Source organism: Canis lupus, chromosome 26 (genome assembly GCF_048164855.1).
Source record: "Canis lupus baileyi chromosome 26, mCanLup2.hap1, whole genome shotgun sequence".
NCBI lineage: Eukaryota > Metazoa > Chordata > Mammalia > Carnivora > Canidae > Canis > Canis lupus.
This window is the reverse complement of record NC_132863.1, coordinates 39,144,884-39,154,527: the sequence shown is the minus strand read 5'-3', so window position 1 is coordinate 39,154,527 and position 9,644 is coordinate 39,144,884. Positions and strand designations below refer to the sequence as shown.

Here is a 9,644-nt window from a genome sequence, read left to right as displayed (position 1 = left end):
TAAATAAATAAAATCTTAAAAAAAAAAAAAAGGATTCCATCTCAAACTGAATAAGGCTGTGGCCTTCCGCCCCCTGTTCAAAAGCACCTGCTGATATGTGACTCAAGCTGTGCTGGACACGAATTGTGGTGTTGTGATGGGGCAGCTTCACAGTTTGATCTCCAGACCCCTTAATACCCTTAAAGATTATGGAGGGCCCCCAAGTATTGTTTGTGTATGTTATGTCTTTTTAATATTCATTATATGAGAATTAAAACTGAGGATGTTTAAACACAAGAACACACAAACACACAGTCCAGGAGTCATCAGGGTGATATCATCACATATGTCCTTTCTGGAAACCACCACTGGATACCTGTGAGACAATGGGGATGAGAAAAACAAGTGACATGTTCAGTATTAGGAAAATAGTTTTAGCTTTGAGAATCCCCTAAAAAAGGGATGCCTGGGTGGCTCAGTGGTTGAGCGTCTGCCTTTGGCTCACCCCAGGTCGTGATCCCAGGGTCCTGGAATCGAGTCCCACATCATGTTCCCTGCGGGGAGCCTGTTTCTCCCTCTGCCTGTGTCTCTAGCTCTCTCTGTGTCTCTCATGAATAAATAAATAAAGTCTTTAAAAAATATATTAAAAAAGAGAATCCCCTAAAAAGATCTCAGGGCCCCCACTTTAAGAACCATTGAGTAGAAAACTTGTCACAGCCTTTAGGAACCTTTATTCTCAGCTGTCACTCTCCCCTTCCCAGTTGCCAGGGCCCCAGTTCAACATAAGCCACTGCCGGGTGGTTGAGCTTTATTACTGTTATCCATACTGATTTATCAGGCCCTTTTCAAAAGGAAGTTCATGGATGCCAACACACCTGCGTGGGCCCCGCATTCCTGGAGGTGTTGTCATGTCCTCTCTCCCCTCCTCCGGGTGTGGTATCCCTCTTGGACTTTCTTTTCTAGACAGGAGGGACAGGCCAGAGCTTCCTGGATCTCCTGAGTGGAATTTGCTCTGAGGCTTGCGTCACAGGTGCGCCCGAGCTGTGTAAGGAAGAAATGTGGAAAACAGTTTGAATTTGATAAAGGTGTTGTGGAGGAGGGGAACCCTTTCATTCTGGGAGGTGTTGTGGCCACAAGTTTGTTGGCAGAGCCTGAATTTCAGACTTCCTTGAGAAGCAAGGAGCCCAGAGACACAACACAGAGGAGGTCTTATATTTCTGTTTCTTTAGTTCCCAGGCTGAACCCTAATCTCATTTCTCTCTGTCACCTCTCCCCACCCCCAAATCCTCAGGCCAAAGCTGATCAAGGCCTTAGTGTGGAATGAAAAGCTAGTCTCATGCTTGGGAGAATTAGTACCCAGTGAGTTCGTGAGATAAGTAAGGTGAGTATGACACGGGCTTGATAAATTATAGGTTCTCAAAATCATTAGTTGGGAATGGGCTACCCCTGATTATCACACCCACACACCGTCAGGTCCTTCCAGCCTGTCTCTGTCCTCGTCCTCTGAAAAAGCCAGTGGGGGTTACATTTGTGCTGTATCCTCCTCAATACTTTCTGTCTTTAAGTTCTACAACTTAACACGACTTTTGTGTTCATTTGGAATCGATCTTGTGAAGTGGAAAGAGTCTAATTTTTCACGATTAGTTTTATTGATTCATGTCTTATCCAATAATACTTCTTTCTTTCCTTCCTCCTCTAACGCATAGAAAAGAAAAAAAGGAAAAAGCTAGAGGTGCCAAGAAGTCATATATACTGGTGGCGAGATTTTATTCAAGACATTTCTCTTGCCAGCTCTTTTTTCTCCTTGATTGCTCAAGTTCCAGTTTTGATGGAGCTGGTTAATAATTCTTTGAGAAAGAGCTGAAGTGTATATTTATGAATCTCAGACTACTCACCAAAGCATTTTTAAGCCCTTTAGCAGAGGTGGAATTAAGTCATATGACTGGTTTTCTGGTTAATAGCTTATAACACTTTGGTACTTTGTGTGGGGGTGAGGTGGAGGTGCTCAAAGCTCAGGAAACTCATGAATTACCTCCTGTAGCCTTTAAGAAGCTAGATGCCCTTTTAGGTAAAAGCCCATCTTCGTGGGAGGCGGTATGTGCCAGGCACAGTGCATGAGCCCTGCCCTCGATAAGTGTGCCCTCTGACCTCTTCTCTCTCGAGGACTCAATTTCTCCATCTGTGAATGCAGCCACTGGATGAGCTCATCTCCACAATCTCTTCCAGCTCTTAACATTCTATGGTTCCCCAGGGATAATGGAGATTGATCATTATTTCAACATTATGAGGGATGAACTAGAATGAAAAGGGTAATCTTTCCATCAAGCTCAACAGACAGGCTGCAGTCATCAGTTAAAATATTCCAGTTCCTGGAGGTGTTGATGAAGATGATGATACTTAACAAATATGAGGGTCCTACCTGGCTCCAAGAGCTGTGGCAAGGGCTTTCATGTGGATTATTTTATTTACTTTTAAGTGACATGAAAGAGACTTAGTTTGGAAACACTCATCTTAATTTTTTTTTCTAAGAGTTTATTTATTTGAGAGAGAGAGAGACAGAGAACATGAGTAGGGGCAAGGGAAAGGGAGAAGAAGCAGGCTCTCCACCTAGCAGAGTGCCTAATCTGATCCAGGACCCTGGAATCATGACCTGAGCTGAAGGCAGATGCTTAACCGATTGACCAGCCTAGGCTCCCTAAGATCTCAATTTTTTGTCAAGTGACAGATGTTAACTTGAGCCCTTGCTCTGCTCCTCACTGGCTGGGTGACCTTGACCTTGTTCCTTTACCCACTCAGAACCTCAGATTCCTCTTTCATGAGAGGAGACATAAGTGGTCACCTCATCACATTGTTGCAGGGATCAGATGAGAAACTACATGAAGCCGCACTGCCAACCATCAAATGCAATATGCATACTAGTGGTTATTATTTAGCAAGTAATATTGCCTACCAAAGCCTTTGGCAGAATTTCAAGAAATCCCTTGAAATAAAACAGAAATGTGTAATAAACCATTCTTGTTTCCACACAGGGTGGCCTTTTAATGGACATCTCTTAGCTGAGATGCAGCCCATAGCAGTTAAGAATGAGACTCTCAGGTGCCTACGTTCAAATCCTGCCTCTGCTATTTCCTGGCTGTGTGACCTCGGGCGAGCTCTTAACTTCTCTGAGGTTCCATTTCATCATCTGTAAAATGAGGACAGTAAGAGAGTTAATCGTCCTCCTTCATGTACAGAGCATTTAAAAGGCCCTAGTGCAGAGTAAGGACTTTGTAAATGTGAGCTATTATTGTCATTATGGCTAATTATTTTTATTACCTATTGCCATAACAGAATTCGTTAATGAAATAAGTATCTAAAGCCTCAACTATGTATGTAACACTGTTTTTCGCATGGAGACAGAGGGCAAAAAGTGAAGATACCATGTCTACTTCAGTTTACACTGTAGATAGGTTTGGCAAATACCCATGAGCACCTACTGTGGCTCACACAGGGAAACGCAAATCTAAATACAATAGAGTCCTTGCTTCCAAGGAACCCAGGGCTAGCTGAGAAATCAGAGTCAGGGAGAGACGTCTTCAGGAAGTGGTGGCCACTAAAGTTAAGGGTGGTGGTGGGATCTCTGGGACAATCCAGAGATCACATTTGACTCTACTACCACCCACCTGTGGGACACATCTTAATAGTAATAATAGCTAGCCTCTTTGAGTTAATAAGTATTTATTGTCTATTATGTGCCAGGTGCAATTCTAGATGGTGAAGAGGACATGACAAAAATCCCTGCCCTTCCGGAACAGACATTCCACCGGGTAGAGACAATACACAAGAGAATTAATCAAAATGTATATAGTGTGTTAGTGACAGAAGTCCTGGAGAAAAATAAAGCAGGGAGGGGAGATGGGGAGGCCTGTTGGGTGGGGGGCAAGATGCGGAAGGAGAAAGAAAATTCAACATAGGGTGGCAGAGGCAGGCTCTCAGGGAAGCTGGAGGTGAGACAGAGATCCTCCTGTGTCTCTGTGTGTTGGGTGGGTTGTAGGGGATCCTGAGCGGGAAGGGAAGGCTTCCTTCCAGGCAGGGGCTCAGCGTGAGTGTGAGGACTAAAGGCGATAAAGCTCACTCTGTGCCTGGCACACGGCAAGTACTCAGAAGACACCAGCTGCTATTTTGAGCCATTACTCAGTGCTGAGGCCATGGTATGAAGGGGGGGGGGGGAGGTGGGAGCAGAAATGAGAGAATGACTAAGTCAGCCTGGAGGGGGGGTCTGGAGTGTTTCACAGTGCAGTGACTCTGGTTAGTGCTAGGGCAGAAGAATGAGTAGGAGTTTGCTAGAGGCATGGCGGGGAGTGGGACGGGGGAGGAGGCATTCCAGGGAAAGCCAGCTTTGCAGCAGAGGTGTGGGGGCGGGGAAAGAACATGGTGTGTTCCCCAAGCCATGGCGTGGTTGCGTGGGTGTGCCGGGTGAGGACCCTCTCTGGAGGTGGGGGCTGGAGAAGTAGGTGGAAACCAGATGAGAAGGGCCTCAGATGCCCTCGCGGGGAGTTTATGCTTTCCCCAGTTGGTGCTCAGAGACTCCTCAAATGTTTACAACTGGGCAATGAAAGGATCAGATTTATATTTTCATAAGCTCTACGGAGGAGGGAGGCAATGGGGGCAACAAGTTAGTTAAGTGTTGCGGGGAAGGGTGTAATTAAAAGGCAAAATGAATGGTATGGCTTATGGGACACAGGGAGGAGGCAGGACATCCCATCCATCCATCCATCCATCCATCCATCCATCCATCCAATTCATGATTAGTGAGGTCCAGCTATGCACCCAGCACAGGAGAGATGCTGGAGTTGCAGTGGGGACCAAAGCCATCGCTCTCTATGAGGCAGACAGATAAGTGAACCCAACTTGGGAGGGGGGCAAGGAAGTGTCACAAACATGGCTGTTTATGGCCCAGGCAGGTAACTGAAGGGAATGGAGAGGCTGGGCGGGGCCTGCAGAGAATTCCTGCTCCAGGACAGGGCTCACCTCCAGCCTGTGAGGCTGTGGGAGAATGCGGGCTTTGTAGTGGCAGGTCTGCTGATTCTGTAAGAGGCTGGACATTTTTATGTGAAACTTCCTGATTTTTAAATGTTGGCAACTGATCAGAGTGTGGTGACTGAGAATAAGTGTGTGTGTGTGTATGTGTGTGTGTGTGTGTGTGTGCTTTCTACTAAGGATGGGTTGTAAGAAAAGCTCTGAGGACATGATATTTATAAGGTGTTGGTGGTGTGGAGAGAGACGGGCATGCGCCAAAGATCCAGGTGGGGAAAAACTTGGTTTGGGGAATTAAAGGAAAGCCTCTGCCTGGAACTTCAAGAACAGTTCCAAAAGAGACCCAGTGTGAGAGTGTGGACAGGGTTAGGACAGGTAGGGTCTTTGCAGGTCCTGGTGTAGGGTTTGGGTTTTATTCTGAGTTCACAGAAAGGCTATCACTGAATAATCAGAGACAACTTTCAGGTCTATGGGATCATTCAGATTCTGGATTCCAGATGTAGAAGAGGGACGAAGGAAGAACAGTTCTAGGGACGAAAATGGTGAAAGCAGAGCAGTTCTCAAAGTACATCAGCATCTTTGTGTAAAAAGGATGTGCAAGCTGAAGGACTACGAGGCAGGCAGCACCGTGGGATGGATTCTGAGGTCCTGGAAAACCTTGGGAAGTGACATTTGAAAAGGAGGTTGGTGCCATGGTATGGAAATCACTGAACCAAGGGCCTTGGTCTCTTCTGGATCTCATCTTGTGGGCCAGAGTGCCCCCAATGTGCCTAATCATCTTGGGTGCTTATTAAAAATGCAGATTCCAAGGCTCCCCTTCTGCAAGCCCATCTCTGGAGGTCTGGAACCAGGCTAGGAACCTATCATTTTAACCACTGTCTGTGGGATTTTCACGTCGAGTGAGTTTGGGAAGTGCTGATGTAGGTGCTGGGGATCATGGGGTGTCTCTGACCTGGGAGTCAGAAGCTGGTGTTTTAAGGCTGACTTGAGGGAAGACAGATGGCAGGCAGACCAGTGAGGAGGCCCTTGCATTTGTCAGGACACAAGACTTGTGAAAGACACGGTCTTGTGAAAGGGGCTCTACTCGGTTCCTAGGGCTGCTGTAACGAAAGTACGACCTAACCAACAGAAATCTGCCCTCTCATGGGTCTGAGGCCGTAATTCCAAAATCAAGGCCAGAGTTGGTTCCTTCTGGAAGCTGTAAGGGAGAAGGTCCCAGGCCTCTCTCCTTAGCTTCTGGGGGTTGCAGGCAATCATTGGCGTTCCTGGCATGTAGGCATGCCACTCAGCATCACACGGATTTTCTCTATTTTAACCTTTAAGTTAGATGCTGCCTGAAGGTTGAGGGAGATAAGGAGGGAAAAGACTACAAGATTTGTTGAAGAGCTGTTTGCCTGGCATAGAACAGATTCTCCGGAAACTTGTTCTGTAAACGGCAAGAAATATTTCCTGGGGACTTTGGGGGTGTCGGTTTAGTGGTGTAAGGATGAAAGACACACAGAAGGCCCTGTAGAGTGGACACTAAATAAACGAGGACCATGGCAACCAATGGCAAGGAATAAGATGGATGCTGGAAGTAGCTGTGAATAATAGCAGCTAAGACTACGGAGTAGTAAAATGTGCAGAGACTGTTCCTAAAGCATTTACACTGTACTCTAGTTTCATCTTAGGGTGATTGACTCGTTCTGGTTTGCCTGGGACCTTCCCAGTTTTATCCCTGAGAGTTCTGGGACAATCCTTCAGTCTCTGGCAAACTCACTTTTGTCTTCAGAAAAACATAAGGATTTAGGTGCTATTATCACCTGCATTTTACAGAGGAGGGAACTGAGGCTCAGAGGTGTCAAGCAACTTGCCCAGGGCCACACAGGTAAGGGGTCGAGCTGGTACTCAAACCTAAGTAGTTGGGCTCCAGGGCTCTCACCATTTTGTGTTGCCTTTTATAGAGTTAAGTGAATTTCAATTGTTGGTTTAAAAATATTCCTTCCTTTACAAAGTACATAATTTTGTTTGGAAGCAGAAAGCATGCCTATGTCCTTTTCCCCTTGCCCTGAGACAATCCAACAGGTAAGAAGGCAGTTAAGAGTCAGGTTGCAAGACTTGTTGCCTTCTAGGAGCCTTCTAGAAACATGATACCCTCCAGGGGATGTGCCCCACAGCCCCGGCATCTGATCAGAATTCCTCATGGGATTTTTTTCAGCAGAGGGAGTGTGGTTCACTATGGAGAGGAGTTTCCAAAATGAAAATAAACCAACAAACAACCCAACTTGTTAGTGCAGATCCAATGACTTAGCCTTATTAAATTCAACATCAGGGAGAAAAGAACTAAATCATTTATAGAAACCTTTCTTTTCCCTCCTCAGGGGACATTTAAGAACCAAACGTTTTTTTTTTTTTTTAATTTAAGGGAATGCCAAATTTTTGAAAAATCATACCAGTGATGAAGGCTTAAGAACAACAACAAAGCCAGCCAAAGCTGATGCCCATGATCTCATGCTCTCTCTTGGGAAACACAGAAGAAAGCAAGACCCAGGAAGCCAAGAGGGTGAGAGAGGTGGGTGATGATGGGGAGCACAGCAGGGGAGCCTGGTTCAGTTCCTGGCATGGTTGCCTCTGTGCTGAGCTGGACAGGGGACCTTACCTCTCCGAGTCCTGTGTCTAAAAGGGGCTGAGTAACTACCTCACAGGTTGTACCAAGAATCCCACCAGATTATAAATGTGTCCCTTAACACTGTTTCTGGCACATGCCACGTGTTGAATTAATGGTACCTATCACTGCTCAAGACTCCTTTGGGCCTGCACTTTGGTCTATGATTACGAAGAGCCCCGAGCTAGCGTTTGTGGGAGGCTCATGCCACGTCAGGTCAAGCCTGAGCTAAGTGTGCTATGCACATTCTCTTATTCACTCCTCACATTAACTTGGTCCTGTTGTTATCCCACTCGTAGTGTGGGGACTGGGGCGAGCCAGGGAGGACGAATGGCACACAGTGGGTAGGGCTTTGGACTCAGGTCCATTCCAACCCTGCTTTCTATGACACTTTACAGGGAAGCTTAAAAACAAAAAGGGCAGTCATTTTTCTAGTTTCGGGTCTCTTTAGGTATAATGAGGATCTATTTGTTTCTGGAAAGTGCCTATAGCAAATTGCAAAATGGAGCAAGGTATGCCCAGCAGCCTTCTGGATCGGGGAGTTTTTGCACGAGTTCTGAGGCAGAAACTTCAGGCTGAAGTTGTTTCTCTCACGGTTGAACCTGCGCCCCACAGTGGGACCCTGCCCACTCCTCAGTTTCTTCACCCTGAGGCAAATGGTCCAAAAGCTTCCTCTTAAATAGCAGTGCTTAAAATAAGAGCTTTGTGCATGTGCCCTGTGTTTTCTGTTCCTTGTTCAGGCTGGTAAGGAGAATGTTTATCTTAGTCTGCTATCTTTGTCTGACTTTGTAATCATGAGCAGTGAATGTTGCTTTTTATTTGTGTGTGGCCCTCGCCTCACTGTTCCCTGGACATCTCCATGACTCGGGGGAAAGATCTCCCAGCTTCGTCTTCAAAATCAGGAAGAGAGAGCACTGATGGATGCTCCTATCAAGTCTGGCCGTGACCCTGAAGTCCTCTGCTCTTGCCCTTTGCATGGCCTGAATGATAAACTGAGATTCTGGGCACCCCGCTCCCACCCCGTGCCTTACTCTTGCTCATTCACATAGTCATTCAGATGCCAAACATGGGGTGCCTGCCGCAGTGTGGATGACTCTCTTCTTTCCAGCAGCTCGGTGCTTCTCAGAGATACTGCTGAAGGACCAGTTGTTAAAGAATTTTCCAATCATTGCAGGTGCCTATCTTTGTAAAATATAACCAAAACGAACTGCTGGGGGGAAAAAAAAACTAAATTAAAAAAATCCCAAAGACCTATCAAATGCAGGCCCTGCTTTTTAAATTTTTTTTTTTTTTTTTTTTTTTTTAGGAAATGTCTTTTTTTTTTTTTTTTATAGTCACACACACAGAGGGGGGGCGGGGCAGAGACATAGGCAGAGGGAGAACAGGCTCCATGCACCAGGAGCCTGACGTGGGATTCGATCCCGGGTCTCCAGGATCGCGCCCTGGGCCAAAGGCAGGCGCTAAACCGCTGCGCCACCCAGGGATCCCCAAGGCCCTGCTTTTTTAGTTAAGGCTCAGCAGACCTCATTTTGAACAGTATTGTGCTTGAGCCCACAATTACGATACAGCATGCTAAGTGTCCCCTTAGGGATGAGGTCCCAAAAGATAGGAAGAGAAATAGGTTTGTAGGAACCCAGAGGAGGTAATCTTGTGTACAGTAGAAATAGCCTTGAAAAACTCGTCTGGAACCTCCATTTCCCACTTGCCAAATAGACCACCCCACAGGCTGGCACGTGTAGCTGATGCAGAAAGCACTGGACACACCCGAATCTAAGAATCACTGCAAATCTCTCATCATGGGTTGATGGTAGGTCAAGAACTCAAACTGCTTAGATGAGACCCATATAGATCTACCTTATATTACTCCACAGATTAAAATCTTTTGAAGTAATTTTTATTATAAAAGTAAAGCATTTTGTAGGGGAAGACTAAGTTTCCCCTTCACCCTTCCTTCAAGATCTTTTGTTATATATATAACAAAAATTGTATTATATACATACACATA

General features: G+C 46.0%; 1 long non-coding RNA gene across 2 annotated transcripts in view; it reads right to left on the bottom strand.

Annotated features, from left to right (window-relative positions):
- Window positions 1-206: 206 nt before the first annotated feature.
- LOC140618629 (uncharacterized) overlaps window positions 207-9,644 on the bottom strand; it is a 41,378-nt gene continuing 31,940 nt past the window's right edge. For both annotated transcript variants that reach the window (XR_012018697.1, XR_012018696.1), the window contains 2 exons: window positions 855-1,020; window positions 207-355 (listed from right to left, as the gene is read on the bottom strand). This is a non-coding gene — a long non-coding RNA (uncharacterized lncRNA). The remainder of the gene's footprint in view (window positions 356-854; window positions 1,021-9,644) is intronic.